At 43.1% G+C, this 14081-nt stretch overlaps 1 long non-coding RNA gene across 1 annotated transcript in view; it reads right to left on the bottom strand.

The window, feature by feature from the left end:
• LOC137538176 (uncharacterized) overlaps nt 1–13279 on the bottom strand; it is a 158652-nt gene extending 145373 nt beyond the window's left edge. The window contains exon 1 of the long non-coding RNA XR_011024701.1: nt 13208–13279. This is a non-coding gene — a long non-coding RNA (uncharacterized lncRNA). The remainder of the gene's footprint in view (nt 1–13207) is intronic.
• Nucleotides 13280–14081: the final 802 nt, after the last annotated feature.

Below are 14081 nucleotides of genomic sequence, written 5' to 3'. Positions count from 1 at the left end.
AACAATAAGACCATGTTCACAGTGGTGCGTTGAGCTGCAGCATAACGGCCGCTATGCAGCGCAATTTGCCGCACTGAAATGCACCACCTATGCAACCTTCACAGTGCATTTTGGTATAATGGCGTGCAGCATCACAATAATGCATGCAGTGCATTATGACAAAACAGGGGTATTAACTGTTAAAGTGAAGCATAGTTTTGATTGACTGTATGCTTTATAGTATACAACACCCTTTCCCGATCTGTTGCATTGCATGCCTGCTGTGCTAGGGAACCTAACACAATGGCAACTGTGAACCTAGCTTTAGAGCTGGGACCCACTTTAAAAAAGCGATTTTGCAGTGATTGCAGCGAGCATCCCGATATCGGGTTTCCTTCCGTAGCCCCGCCCCCAGCAGAAGAGATCACAGGCAATTCTCTGATTGGTCCTAAAGAATCACCTATGGCCTGTTCCTTTAGGGGAAGGGGGGACAGACAAAAGCCAGACATTGGGACACCTGGTAAGTATAATAAAGTTTACCTGTTTAAAAAAAAAATGAAATACTAATCGGAAGCGCTGTACAGTTTTACAGCATTTTGCTTCAAATTGTAGTAAAATGCTATCGCAATCGCCGTAGGAATTACTGCACACAACGCTGGCATGATTTAAGAGCGCTGCAGCGATTTCTAGTGGGTTCCAGGCAGCTGTAAAGGTTACCCAGTGCTCATCATTTCAGAGTTCAGCTTAGCGTAAGTTTGAGGGTCCTTTTACATTGGTGCAGTGCGTTGTGGTACGCTCTCCTGTCATGGGGCTCATCCTAATGGCCACTACAGGCAATGTAAATTGACACACTGCTTGAGTTGTGATGGAAGCGCTCCGGATAACGCACAAGTTTACTGCCCAGAAGTTACATGTTATTTTTTCCTGGGTCACACCTCGACTATAACATACAGTGCGAATTCTCAGCGGCAGTGCGATTGTTCCAAATCGCACCGCACCAAGTGTAAAAGGACCCTAAACCATACTTGATGTCTGAGAGCAGCTACTTTATGTAAAATATTTTTTATGTACAATAATGTATAATAATTACAAATGTGTTTCTTAATCAGCTGGGTAGATGATACTTCTAAAGCACTAGCAGAAAGGTTAGTCCCTCTTTAAATCCACCCACTGTCTACTCCTCTTATGCATCACTCTGTGAAGTCACTCTTTCCCACTGCTTTCAGATGGATCAATTCTCAGTCGAAATGCAAAAGTTCAACTTTTTTTCTTCTTCTCCTCTTTCTCTGTCCTTTAATTACTAGCTGGAGGGAACACACAATAATTATCAGCCTATAATACATTAAGGGGGCGAGTGGAGAAAGTCACAAGGCAGTGTCACCGCGCAGCTCAGAACAATGCTTGAGAATGCCACAGGGCGGAAGATGGGGAGGACAGTTGCTTTTAACCCTTTCTCTTTTAACCTGGTCAGCGAAGGCTTATACTCGGGCATTTAACTCCACAATGAAAAACAATATTTTGTAGTTTACTCACAAAGATGCGGTTGAGAGTTTCTAAAGATTAGGTATATTTAGGGGCTGTTCACGTTCGTCGATTTTCCGCTTGCACAAATCTGCATTTGTGATTTTTTTTTCTGAACGTTTTAATTTTCGATTTTTGTTTGAATTTCTATGGAGATTTTAATTTTGTGATTTCTCCGTAAATGTATAAATGAGGTTAATTTACATGTATTTAACCCAGAAAAACAGACCTGCTGTCCGTATTTTAAATTATGAAAGATCACAAAATACAAATTGCATAAGAGTGGATTAAAAAGCGATGCCATTGAAATACATTACACATGTGGCAATCATGTTTTTGGAGAATCTAAAAATGCTCAGTTTTTAATGTTTGACACCTGCCTAATACTGTGACAGATGTGTAGATCGATACAGTAGATAGACGATAGATAGATACATGGAGTGCAGAATTATTAGGCAAATGAGTATTTTGACCACATCATCCTCTTTAGGCCTCTTGCACACTGCAAGCAATTCAGATTCAGATTCCGCTTTTTAATCTGTTTTTACTTCCGATTCCGATTCAGATTTGCAGTTTGCTCCCTGCACACTGCAAATCTGAATCTGAATCGGAGGTAAAAACTGATTAAAAAGCGGAATCTGAATCTGAATTGCTTGCAGTGTGCAAGAGGCATGTTGTCTTACCGCAAGCTGTATAGGCTCGAAAGCCTACTACCAATTAAGCATATTAGGTGATGTGCATCTCTGTAATGAGATAATTATTAGGCAACTTCCTTTCCTTTGGCAAAATGGGTCAAAAGAAGGACTTTAAAAGGCTCAGAAAAGTCAAGAATAGTGAGATATCTTGCAAAGGGATGCAAAGGGCTTAAAGACGACCACCACTGAACAAGACACACAAGCTGAAACGTCAAGACTGGGCCAAGAAATATTTCAAGACTGATTTTTCTAAGGTTTTATGGACTGATGAAATGAGAGTGAGTCTTGATGGGCCAGATGGATGGGCCCGTGGCTGGATTGGTAAAGGGCAGAGAGCTCCAGTCCGACTCAGACGCCAGCAAGGTGGAGGTGGAGTACTGGTTTGGGCTGGTATAATCAAAGATGAGCTTTTGGGGCCTTTTCGGGTTGAGGATGGAGTCAAGCTCAACTCCCAGTCCTACTGCCAGTTTCTGGAAGACACCTTCTTCAAGCAGTGGTACAGGAAGAAGTCTGCATCGTTCAAGAAAAACATGATTTTCATGCAGGACAATGCTCCATCACACGCATCCAAGTACTCCACAGCATGGCTGGCAAGAAAGGGTATAAAAGAAGAAAAACAAATGACATGGCCTCCTTGTTCACCTGATCTGAACCCCATTGAGAACCTGTGGTCCATCATAAAATGTGAGATTTACAAGGAGGGAAAACAGTACACCTCTCTGAACAGTGTCTGGGAGGCTGTGGTTGCTGCTGCACGCAATGTTGATGGTGAACAGATCAAAACACTGACAGAATCCATGGATGGCAGGCTTTTGAGTGTCCTTGCAAAGAAAGGTGGCTATATTGGTCACTGATTTGTTTTTGTTTTGTTTTTGAATGTCAGAAATGTATATTTGTGAATGTTGAGATGTTATATTGGTTTTACTGGTAAAAATAAATAATTGAAATGGGTGTATATTTGTTTTTTGTTAAGTTGCCTAATAATTATGCACAGTAATAGTCACCTGCACACACAGATATCCCCCTAAAATAGCTAAAACTAAAAACAAACTAAAAACTACTTTCAAAAATATTCAGCTTTGATATTAATGAGTTTTTTGGGTTCATTGAGAACATCAATGTTGTTCAATAATAAAATTATTCCTCAAAAATACCACTTGCCTAATAATTCTGCACTCCCTGTAGATAGATAGATAGATAGATAGATAGATAGATAGATAGATAGATAGACAAAACAGAGACAGATGGGAAGATAAATATTTATGTATAGTGTAGAGCTGAGTCTGGCTCTGTCTATAGTTGGATGTATGGCTAGTCATTTTTTTTATTTAAGGGCACCTGGAGCATATCTCCCAAGATGCATAATTAAGCCACGCCTTTGCCACACCTCAAATCACGCCCCCCTGGCACCCCTCTAATCACACACAGTATAAAGATTTCATAAGAAAAATATGTCTTATAATTCAAACCACATTGATTCTTTCTATCCTGGTTCATTTTCCTTTATATTAACATTTCAATATAAGGAATATATCAATTTACGGGATAGGAATAAAATTTAGAGTCAATGAAGCACATTTTTCAGTAGAAAATTACATATATTTACATATATCTGTACATAATTTCTGAAAGAGGGACACATGAGGAAGAAAGAGGGACAGAGCGACTGGGTTCTCAAGGAGGGACTGTCCCTCCAAAAGCGGGGCAGTTGGGAGCTATCACAAACACTTTTACTAGTCTGAATAAGATTGGGTATATAAATAAAAAACACTGGGACTGAAAACAGTCCCTAATTTACCCCCTTCTTGTTTGGTACCGTAGTACTTAAAACATAACTTTTAATGTATATTTCAGTAAAAAATGGGCCATCAAAACCACTAGACCACTTTCAGCAGTGATTTATGCTTTGTAGACATCGGCAGCGATTTCTATGATCCCACAGGAGCAGATATAGCAAACACCCTCCATGCAGCATTTTTGGGGCAATTTCATAAGGGAAAGTAGGGCCCAAAATCATTTTCACTACAGTCGCTCCAGAAATAATTCTGCTTTTAAGTGTGACGTTAAAGTTGCATGTTAGAAAATATTTCAACGCAGACTAACGCACAGCAATACTAAGTCTGTACGACATTCACAGTGCACATGTTGCGTTGGTGGAACGTGTAGCGTTATTACAAAGTTTTGCATGCTGTGCGTTTAGCAATGAATCTGCTGCGTTATTTGTGTTGCACATGCTCAGTATTTTTTTTTAAATAAATGTAACGCATGCACCGTTTCCGTTCCATAGTAAATACACGTTTTGTGTTTATTTTGTTATTGCGCATGCCCAGTTTTTTTAATATTTTTTGGGGGGGATTTTTGTTTATTTGTAGTATCCAAAGTAATCACCAAACAGCCCACAATACTATGGCAAATTTTTTTAAGTTTATAGTCATCACTGTGCGACGAAAACCGCGCACCAAGAGACGCATAAAGAAATACGTCATAACACTTAATGCAGTGTTAAAGAACGCACAATAATGTCCAAGTTAAAGTCTATATGCGTTGCGTTAGGGCCGCGTTGTGCGACTTTAATGTCGCACTGAAACGCAACGTCCTACTGTGAAAGAGGCCTTAGTGGCAAAATTGCTTTAAAAACACTGGCATTTTTCAGAGTGTCTTGCAATCGCAAGTGGGTCCCAGGCCTTTCTGCACATGAGAAGATCAGCAGGACTGCCAGGACTTGCTTTGATGTAAAAAAAATACATGTGGAAGCCTCCAAATCCCTCTCACTTCGGGCATCCATTAATTTCAGCACAGTTCTGCCTCTTTGTTGCACAATTTAATAAAGCATCAACAAGCAGTGACACCATTTCTGTAAAATATCATTATTTCTGTTTAGTGGTGTCATCATCTGATGCAAGAATATAGTTAATATTAAATATACCAGAGCTGTCATAAAAAGAAGATTTGATACTCACCCATAGCTTCCTCCAGCAGCATAAACACGTGCGAGTCCCTCGCCGTCCTCCGCGGTCTGCCGATCAGCCCCGGTAACTGGCTCAGTCGGGTCCAGTCTGGGGCTTCTGCGCATGCGCGGTAGACCCATACTGGACCCGACTGAGCCAGTTACCAGGGCTGATCGCGGCTGAACGACTGGTTCTAGCCCACCTGAATCATTTTACCAACTCCCTCCTCGACCCACATCATACAGAGCTACCAGGTCTGTGGATGACGCCATCAACATCAGCCTGGCGTACATCACGGAACACCTCAACAGACCTGACTCCTACATCAGGATTCTGTTCCTGGACCTTAGCTCTAAATTCAATATGATCTGCCCAAACATCCTGATTGACAATCTGGCGCAGCTCAGAGTCGACTCCACACTTTGTGAATGAGTAAAGGACTTCCTCTCCAATAGGACGCAACAGGTGAAGCTTGGCAACTGCTTCTACAGTGTGAGAACTACCAACACGGGAGCTCCGCAGGGGTGTGTGCTGTCCCCTCTCCTGCTATTCTCACTGTACACCAATAACTGTACATCATCTGCTGACTCCGTAAAGGCCATCAAATTTGCGGACTGTACTATCATCAACGGTTTCATCTGCAGGGAGGGGGAACACGACTATCGCAGCAAGATCGTGAGGATCTGCAGTTGGTGTGTGGACAACAAGCTTGTTCTTAATGGAGCCAAAACAGTGGAACTGATCTTGGACTTCAGGAGACACCTAACCCCCACACATACACACACACACGCCACAACCAGTCCTCATGAACGAGACTAAAGTCTCCAGGATCTCTAGTGTTAGATTCCTTGGAACAACCCTAACTAGCGACCCAAGGTGGGGACTGAACACCTCCAGTATCCAGAAGAAGGTTCAGCAGAGACTTTTTCTACGGCAATTGAAAAAATTCAGTATGCCAAAGGAGCTGCTGTCCAGCTTCTACATTGCCACTATTGAAGCCACCCTTTGCTCCGCCATAATCGTGTGTTTTGCAGGAGCAACTGCCAGAGATAAGTATAAGCTTCAAAGAGTTATCAGCTCAGCAGAAAGGATCATCAGCTCTCCTCTTCCATCTCTAGACCTCCTTTGTACTGCTAGAATGAAGACAAGGGCTAACAGGATTTCCCAGGATGCAGCTTTTTCAAGCTCCTTCCATCGGGCCGACGCTACAGAACCATCCGCCCAAGAACTAACAGGCGTAAAGACACTTTTTTTCCCCAAGCAGCCCTCCTGCTAAACTTCGGCCCCTCGTTGGTGCTCTAGCTCCACTCAGCCCAAATATGCCCGGCTGAGGCACACTGGAGCCCAAGCCAGCAAATAACCCAGCCGTCACCCTGACAAATTACTATAAACAACCATTCCATAGGGGCTGAGTGATGAGACATATCCCCTCTGCAGCACTAATCCATACCATGGTGGAGCTCATGACTTGCCCACAAGCTAAGTGCATGTGGTATAACATTGACTGTTTCATTGTGTGTTGCTTGCCTGTCTTGCTTGTATTTAATGTTAACATCTTGTCTTTCTTACTCCATTGCCACTGCCATGTGAACCACAACCAACACAACTTTGGTCGTACTTGGCGAAATAAAGATTCTAATTCGGATTCTGATCTCATGCACCAAGTGGGCTGGTATAGAGTTGTATGAGATGGTTACAACAAACTGCATGAGTGAGAAAGGGATAATGAAAGCTTTGGAAAAGAAGGAGGGGGAGGAGGTAATTTTTTTTCTTTCTTTAATAAATATTTTTAAGAAATAGTATGACCTCCCCTTAAACTTGACTTTTACACTTTGTCCCCATGCAGGCTGGTAGAGCCATAATTGCTCAGCCAAACCGCCTGTATTCTAGCCTGCATGGTCTATGGCAGAGGTGCCCACACTTTTTCGGCTTGTGAGCTACTTTCAAAAATTAGCAAGTCAAAGTGATCTACCAACGTACAATTTTAAAAGCACACTTGTATATACAGAATGGAGAATGTAGTGGGGTCGGGATCTACCATGAAGGCCTTCGCGATCTACCGGTAGATCGCGATCTACCTAATGGGCACCCCTGGTCTTTGGTATGAGGGGACTTTGCAGGAGAAAAGCAGAAATATTTCCCTTCTCCTGCCAAGCCCTGTCCATGTGAAAGACCAGAGGCTTACCCTCATCTTCAGTACCCAGAAGTAGGTGGGTGTAAGCACACACGTCAGGATAGGTCCTGGGGGTCTGATGATGGAATCTGTGAGCTCCCTTTGATAATAGAACACCTGATGTCTGTCCCCTTCCAGATTAGTAGGTATATATGGTCACTTTAGACCATCTCATGCTTGAGGACTGGCAGGCCCTGGCCCCTTTAGGACCAGAGCCTTTTTTTCATTTGTTGCTTTGTGATTGGTTAACAGTGATCACAAGGTCGGGAGCCATTGAAATTGGCTCTTGACCAGGGTACAGAGCTCATCTGTTAGACAGCTAATTTTGTGCAGATGGGGACACACGATTGTGTCCCATGCATGGGAGTCAGTGTAGTTAAAACTATGCTACATCAGGCTTAAGCAACTACAAGTGCCTCGTAGTTTTTACAACCGGCGGTCCCAAACCAGTTAAGAAAAGAAAAAATAATCTGTATTCTTCTTTCTTGTGACGTCATCTTCTTTGAAATTCTTCTTTCTTCTGTACTCATTTCTTCCTCTGTCATCTTGCTTGAAGATCGCCCACCGCACCTCATCGCACTGTCAAAAACAGGCCTCCAGGGAACATCACGTTAGTACGCGGTGTTCCCTGTCTGGCATTCGGACAAGCAGGAAGTGACACGCAGTTCGGTCACTTCCTGCTTCGGGTATGCGGAAGTGCACGGAAGCAAATTGTAAAAATACACTTCAGCACATGCGCGCTACAATGTTGCTATGCCAACTTATTAAAAAAGCCTGTGTCACCATAGACTAACATGACTTCGGGTCAGACGCAGATTGCTGCAGGAGCCACACGGTAACGTAGGTATGCCCTAGCGTTAATTCGGGCACCTCCGGCGCAGTGTACAGCAACGTGGGAAGTATGAACTTCCTCATAGACTTTGATTAGGCTGCAGCAGTAGCGTGGCAATTTTGCAGCAATGCAGCGCGCCAGTATGAAAGGGCTCTTAGATTTGCAATTGTGATATTGCAATACGATTTTTTTTAAGGAATACAATTTTGCAGCATTTCTTCAAGTGCAATCACTCGAAAAAAGCAGCATGCAGCACAATTGTGATTTTAAATGACTTGTACCGCTGCTGTGGGAACATCTTCATAGGATCACACTACACTAGCACTTCGCCCATCACCAGCATTCAGAAAGCGCATCTCAAGCACCATTGATGTGAACCAACCCTTAATGTTATATCAAATTCTAGACCTGCTGAATTACAAAAAGAATGGCCTTTTCCAATCAATATTTGATTGACAGTTTGAATGGATCCATTTTGAACCTATTAAAATATTGTATAGTATCAGAATCGCTTTTATTTCGCCAAGCAAGACTGGGTCGTGCCCGGAATTGGGCTTGGCACAATGAATACAGGGTGTATACATAGAAACATAAGAGACATTAGGACATAGAACATAGTAGACATCACTTAATTACATAAACATAACCATAAACCACATAAACATAACCATAAACCACAGTTTTCCATAACCAGGTGGATTACATGCCTAAAGTCAGCGTGGAGGAGCAGGGGCAGCCTAGGGGGGAGAGCATGAGCAGAGTTTATCACGTTCAGCAAATTTACCGCTGAGGGGAAGAAGCTGTTTTTGTGTCTCGTGGTTTTTGTAGAGATGGACCGATATCTCCGATACCTTCGGCCCATGGGGAGCTGTATATGGGTGTCTTAAGCACATCACAAGCATTGCTAATGTAATCCAGCTCTTAATGCTAGATCCCCCCAAAAAAGGTCCTTTCCCAATCAATGTTTGATAGAAAGAACAGATTTATTTTTAACCTATTAAAATATTGTATGGTGTATGGGTGCCTTAAAGAGAAGCTGTCAGCCATACTTTCTCAGAAAAAAAAACACACATATATAAGTAAATTCTTGCACTACTTACATAACATATGTATTGCACAGTCTACATTTAGATTTTTGTGAAATTTCTATAGTTAAAAAAAAGAGAAAATCCTTCTTAGGGTGGCCACTAACGATCCAATCTTTTTCATCCAATCTTACCAAATCTATGTAGTAGAAGAGTAAACTGATTGAATATGTTAATTGGATACTATAGGCAGTTCCCTTAAGGTGGCCATACACTGGCCCGATTCCCGGCCGTTTCGACAGCAGATTCGATCCTGGGATCGAATCTGCTGCCAATCGTTCGCGGTAAACGCCGCCGACGATCCGATTTCCTCCCGAAATCGGATCGGTCCGTCGATCGCGCCGTGCGGGAAATTACCCTCGATCGCCCGCGGGTAAAGTGCGCGTCGCTAGCGGCGGCCGATCCGATGAAAAATACATTACCTGATGCGGGCTCCCGGGCGTCTTCTCTGCATCTTCTCAGCGCTGCACCCGCTCCATCCCGGCACTTCCTGGGTCACTGCAGTGACCCAGGAAGTTCAAATAGAGGGCGCTCTATTTGAACTTCCTGGTCACGGAGTGACACAGGAAGCGCCGAGATGGAGCAAGAACAGAGCGGTGCAGCGTGGAGAAGATGCCCGGGAGCCCGCGTCAGGTAATGTATACGCGGGGGGAGGACAGGCGGCAGGAGCAGCTGAACAGATTGTGATCGGTTTCAGGCTGAAATCGATTCACAATCTGTTTGCAGTAAAGGCAGCCATACGATCCCTCTCTGATCAGATTCGATCAGATAGGGATCTGTCAGCTGGTCGATCTGATGGCACATCGACCAGTGTATGGCTGCCTTTATATTAGATAGAAATGGTGAGATTGGATGAAAAAGATTGGATCATTAGTGGCCACCATTAGGATTTTCCATTTTCTCTGTGTCTATCTTGAAGCAAATCCTGACATCATTTCCTCCCTTACTCTGTCTGTGTATCATTGTTTCCCCCCCCCCCCCTTTCCCCCCAGGTCTTCAGACACTCCCACCCAGCTCTGCAGTACAAAGTGCATTGAGAAATATTGACCAATCAGAGAGGAACAGAGGTGTGGGAGGGGGAAGCAGGAGGGAAACAACTAATGAGGCCTGATTGGCTGAAACCTAAGTCAGAGGGGAAAGTAAAGCAGAAAAAAAGAAAACACAGCATGCCCTGCAACTTCCTTTGTGAGGCAGATGTACCGGATAAGGTGAACTGGGGAATGAGGTTTTATGGATAAGAAAAGCCGCCTTGACTGTGATTTGGAGCCTACATTATACATCAATTATAAATGAGATGTACATAGCCGCAGAATTTCAGCTTCAAACAAATAGCCTCATAGAATAGACATTACTTCACACATGAGCACTGTTATTAACCCTTGCCAGCCAACAGCTTGCAATCAGTGGGACAATTCAGCTTTTTGTTTCCATGTATACAATGCACTCTACTCTTTAGAAAAGTCTCCACACTAAACGTTATAATACAATAAGTAAAAACAGTGAAAGAATAGAACAACTTCCTGTCTAGAGAGCCTAACAATGTATATTGTGTAACATGTCTTAACCTGTTATTATTAAGCCCTAAAAAACATCACTCTCAAAGTGCCCTTTCATTTTTGTTGTTTTTTTCTGTTTATTTTGTATCTGCAAAGTACCACTACATACTGGAAGCCAGTGATATGCAGGATTATGATTATCATTATTTATTTATATAGCGCCAACAGATTCCAGATCTGAAACTAAAGTATCTTATTGTACAAGCAAAATCAATAAATCAAAATAAATCAGATGTCTAGCCTTTACCTTGGTTGGTTTAAGTCTTAAAGGACCACTACTGCGAAAAAAATGCGACAATTAAGAAGTAAGTTTTTTTTTCAGAGTAGAATGAGCCATACGTTGCCTTTCTCCTATGTTGCTGTCACTTACAGGAGTTAGTAGAAATCTGACAGAATTGACAGGTTTTGAATAGTGATGTAGCGAACATCAAATTTTCGGTTTGTAAACTTCAAATGCAAATTTCCGCCAAAGTTTGCGAACTGGCAAATCTGGTGAACTGCCATAGAATTTTTTGGGCAAGCAGATTGTTTCTGGCTACAAAAGTAATGGAAAATTTGCTTCAAGGGGCCTAACACCTGAACCATGGCATGCTGGAGGGGGATAAATGGCAAAAGTCCCACCAAAAATTACGTAGTCATGTTTTAACCTCTAAAGGGCAAAAATCACAATACATTACAAAATGTGTGGAATTAAGTGCTTTAAAACATCCGGAGTGCATACACAACAATGATGTTGTGTAATGGTTAGGCCTGGTTCACACTGAGAGACCAAACACCACATTTAACGCACTGCAAACAACTGCAAAGAGCTTTAGTGATAACATCAGGTGACAAAATAATTGTTTTTGCTAGTTGACACCTCCAGGACATAAATGTTAGACCTCTTGGTGGCAATCTTTGTGTAGTGGTGTGTAGTGGCCGCCGTGCTTGTGCGTACGTTCGAGGGAGTGCAGTCAATAAGAATTTTCCAGCCTCTATTGTCAGGCTGAGATAGTTAATTGACAGTTAAAGAGAAACTCTGACCAAGAAATTAACTTTATCCCAATCAGTAGCTGATACCCCCTTTTACATGAGAAATCTATTCCTTTTCACAAAAAGACCATCAGGGGGCGCTGTATGACTGATATTGTGGTGAAACCCCTCCCACAAGAAACTCTGAGGACCGTGGTACTCATGGCAGTTTCCAGTCTGTGAACCTTGTTGCATTGTGGGAAATAGCTGTTTACAGCTGTTTCCAACTGCCTAAAAAGCACGCAGCAGATACATCACCTGCCAACAGTAAAAATGTCACCATGTAATAAATGTCAGAATGTAAATCAGGTATTTAAAAGATTTTACAATGGGTAAACACTGATTAAATCATCTATACATAATTATCGTAAAAATGAAGCACTTTTTAATTACATTATTTTCACTGGAGTTCCTCTTTAAGTGACCAAAAAAAAAAACCCGCTAATTCTGCACTGAGGTCTTATACAGGGGGCAGTAGTGTATAATAGATGCCAGTGGTGGTGAAGGATTATTGGGTTATTGTCCATGCACTACTAGGACCAGCAGACCTGTCTCCAACAGCTAATTTGTGCACTGGACACAGAACAGCAATACAATAGCAAGAAAAACAATGTAACAGCTCTAAGAAGGGCTTAGCTGTTCAGGACAATGTGGCAGCAGCAAGAATCTGCACTGAGGACACAGAACACAGCCCTATCTAACGCAGGCCTACCTTTGATCATGTTGGAACATATAACAAGCATTCTGAAGTGATGCTCCTTGCCAACAGTAAAGATGTCACCACCTGTGATAAATCTAATAATGTAAATCAGGGAGAGGAAAGATTTTACAGTGGGCAAACATTGACTAAATAATTTATAGATGAATATTGTTAAATATAAAAAAAAATTAAACATTCAGTAAAGTTCCTCTTTAAGTGTTTTTTTCTTTTTTCAACTTTTCAACTTCAACATCAATTTCTCAACAGCCAGGCCACCCAGGTCTCCCCCATCTGTGCTCCCATTGGGTGTTGGCCGCAGAGATCCTACCTTTCCCACTGGCACACCTCCTCCTGTGTCCTGTGGCTTTTCTCCATGCTATGCCACTGTTCATGTACACCGACGGGACAGTTGAGAGTTAGCTCTGCTGCCAACGCTCTGTGTTGGTCCTTGCCAAATCCAATGCAACTAGGGATGTGCTCCTGACCTGATGCCAATCTAGAAAAATGTGCTAGCTCTTCTGTGGCTGAGCACCAGAACTTGGCTACAGTTCAATTTGGCGCAAAAAAAAACAGCAGCCAAATGCCAGAACCCAATTTATACTTTGTAGGCAACAGCCAAACCAAGCGCCTCGTGCCCAAAGGAGCACATTGGTGCTATCCAAAATTAGAGGAAGAGCAATGCTCAAATTAACAGGTGCAGTACCCACCTGTATTGACCCTGAGAAAACGTTGACATTTATGTGCACTCCTACCGCAAGGGGCGGGCAGCAGGCTGGTACACTAAGGGCCCGTTCACACTGCACGCGTTTCCATATGCGTTTTGGAAACGCGTGCGGGGGGGCCGACACGCAGGACATCAGACATTGCATAGAGTGCAATGTCTGATGTTCACACACTTTTCAGTGATGGGATCAGCCACGCAACGCATACGAACGCGGATGGCGTGCGTTCGTACGCGTTGCGGTCCGCACTTTGTAGTCTGAACGGGCCCTAAGGTAGTTAAACTGTCAAACATGTAAACCGCACCAGTCACAAACCCAGTCAGTGGCTACCCTGATTTTACAGGGGTGAGCAATGGAGCACTGGTCCTGTGCTCCCCCCATCCTGGGCTGTTCTCCCCCACCCAAACACAGCACAGAATAGGGGGGAGCACAAGGCCAGGGAAGTGGACATGATGGGGAGAGCACAAGATGAAAAAGAGGACCAGGTAACCCACAGGACAGGGAGAGCACACAGGATGGGTGGTGCACAGACCAGGGTGGTGGTGGTGGTGGTGGTGGTGGTGGTGGTGGGGCGGGGGGGGGGGGGGGGGTTTGCAAGGTTTGTGACAGGGGCCTTGGGCAATAAAATGTCCGAATCCAGCCCTGGGGTTGGTACTACTATAACATTATAAAAAAAAATATATAATAATATTAATGTGCAGAGAAGAAAAGACCATTTTTGACAGGTCACATAAGTACACTCCAAAAAGCATGCATATAAATCACAAGCACTTCTTATGACAATGGCCCTTTGAAATGTCAAATAGCAATTTGTCCAGAGGTACTGCGTGTAAAAGAGCAGGTAAACATTAAGACTGCT

The sequence above is a fragment of the Hyperolius riggenbachi genome, chromosome 11, assembly GCF_040937935.1.
Source record: "Hyperolius riggenbachi isolate aHypRig1 chromosome 11, aHypRig1.pri, whole genome shotgun sequence".
Classification (NCBI taxonomy): Eukaryota; Metazoa; Chordata; class Amphibia; order Anura; family Hyperoliidae; genus Hyperolius; species Hyperolius riggenbachi.
This window is presented reverse-complemented; position numbering and strand designations above follow the sequence as displayed.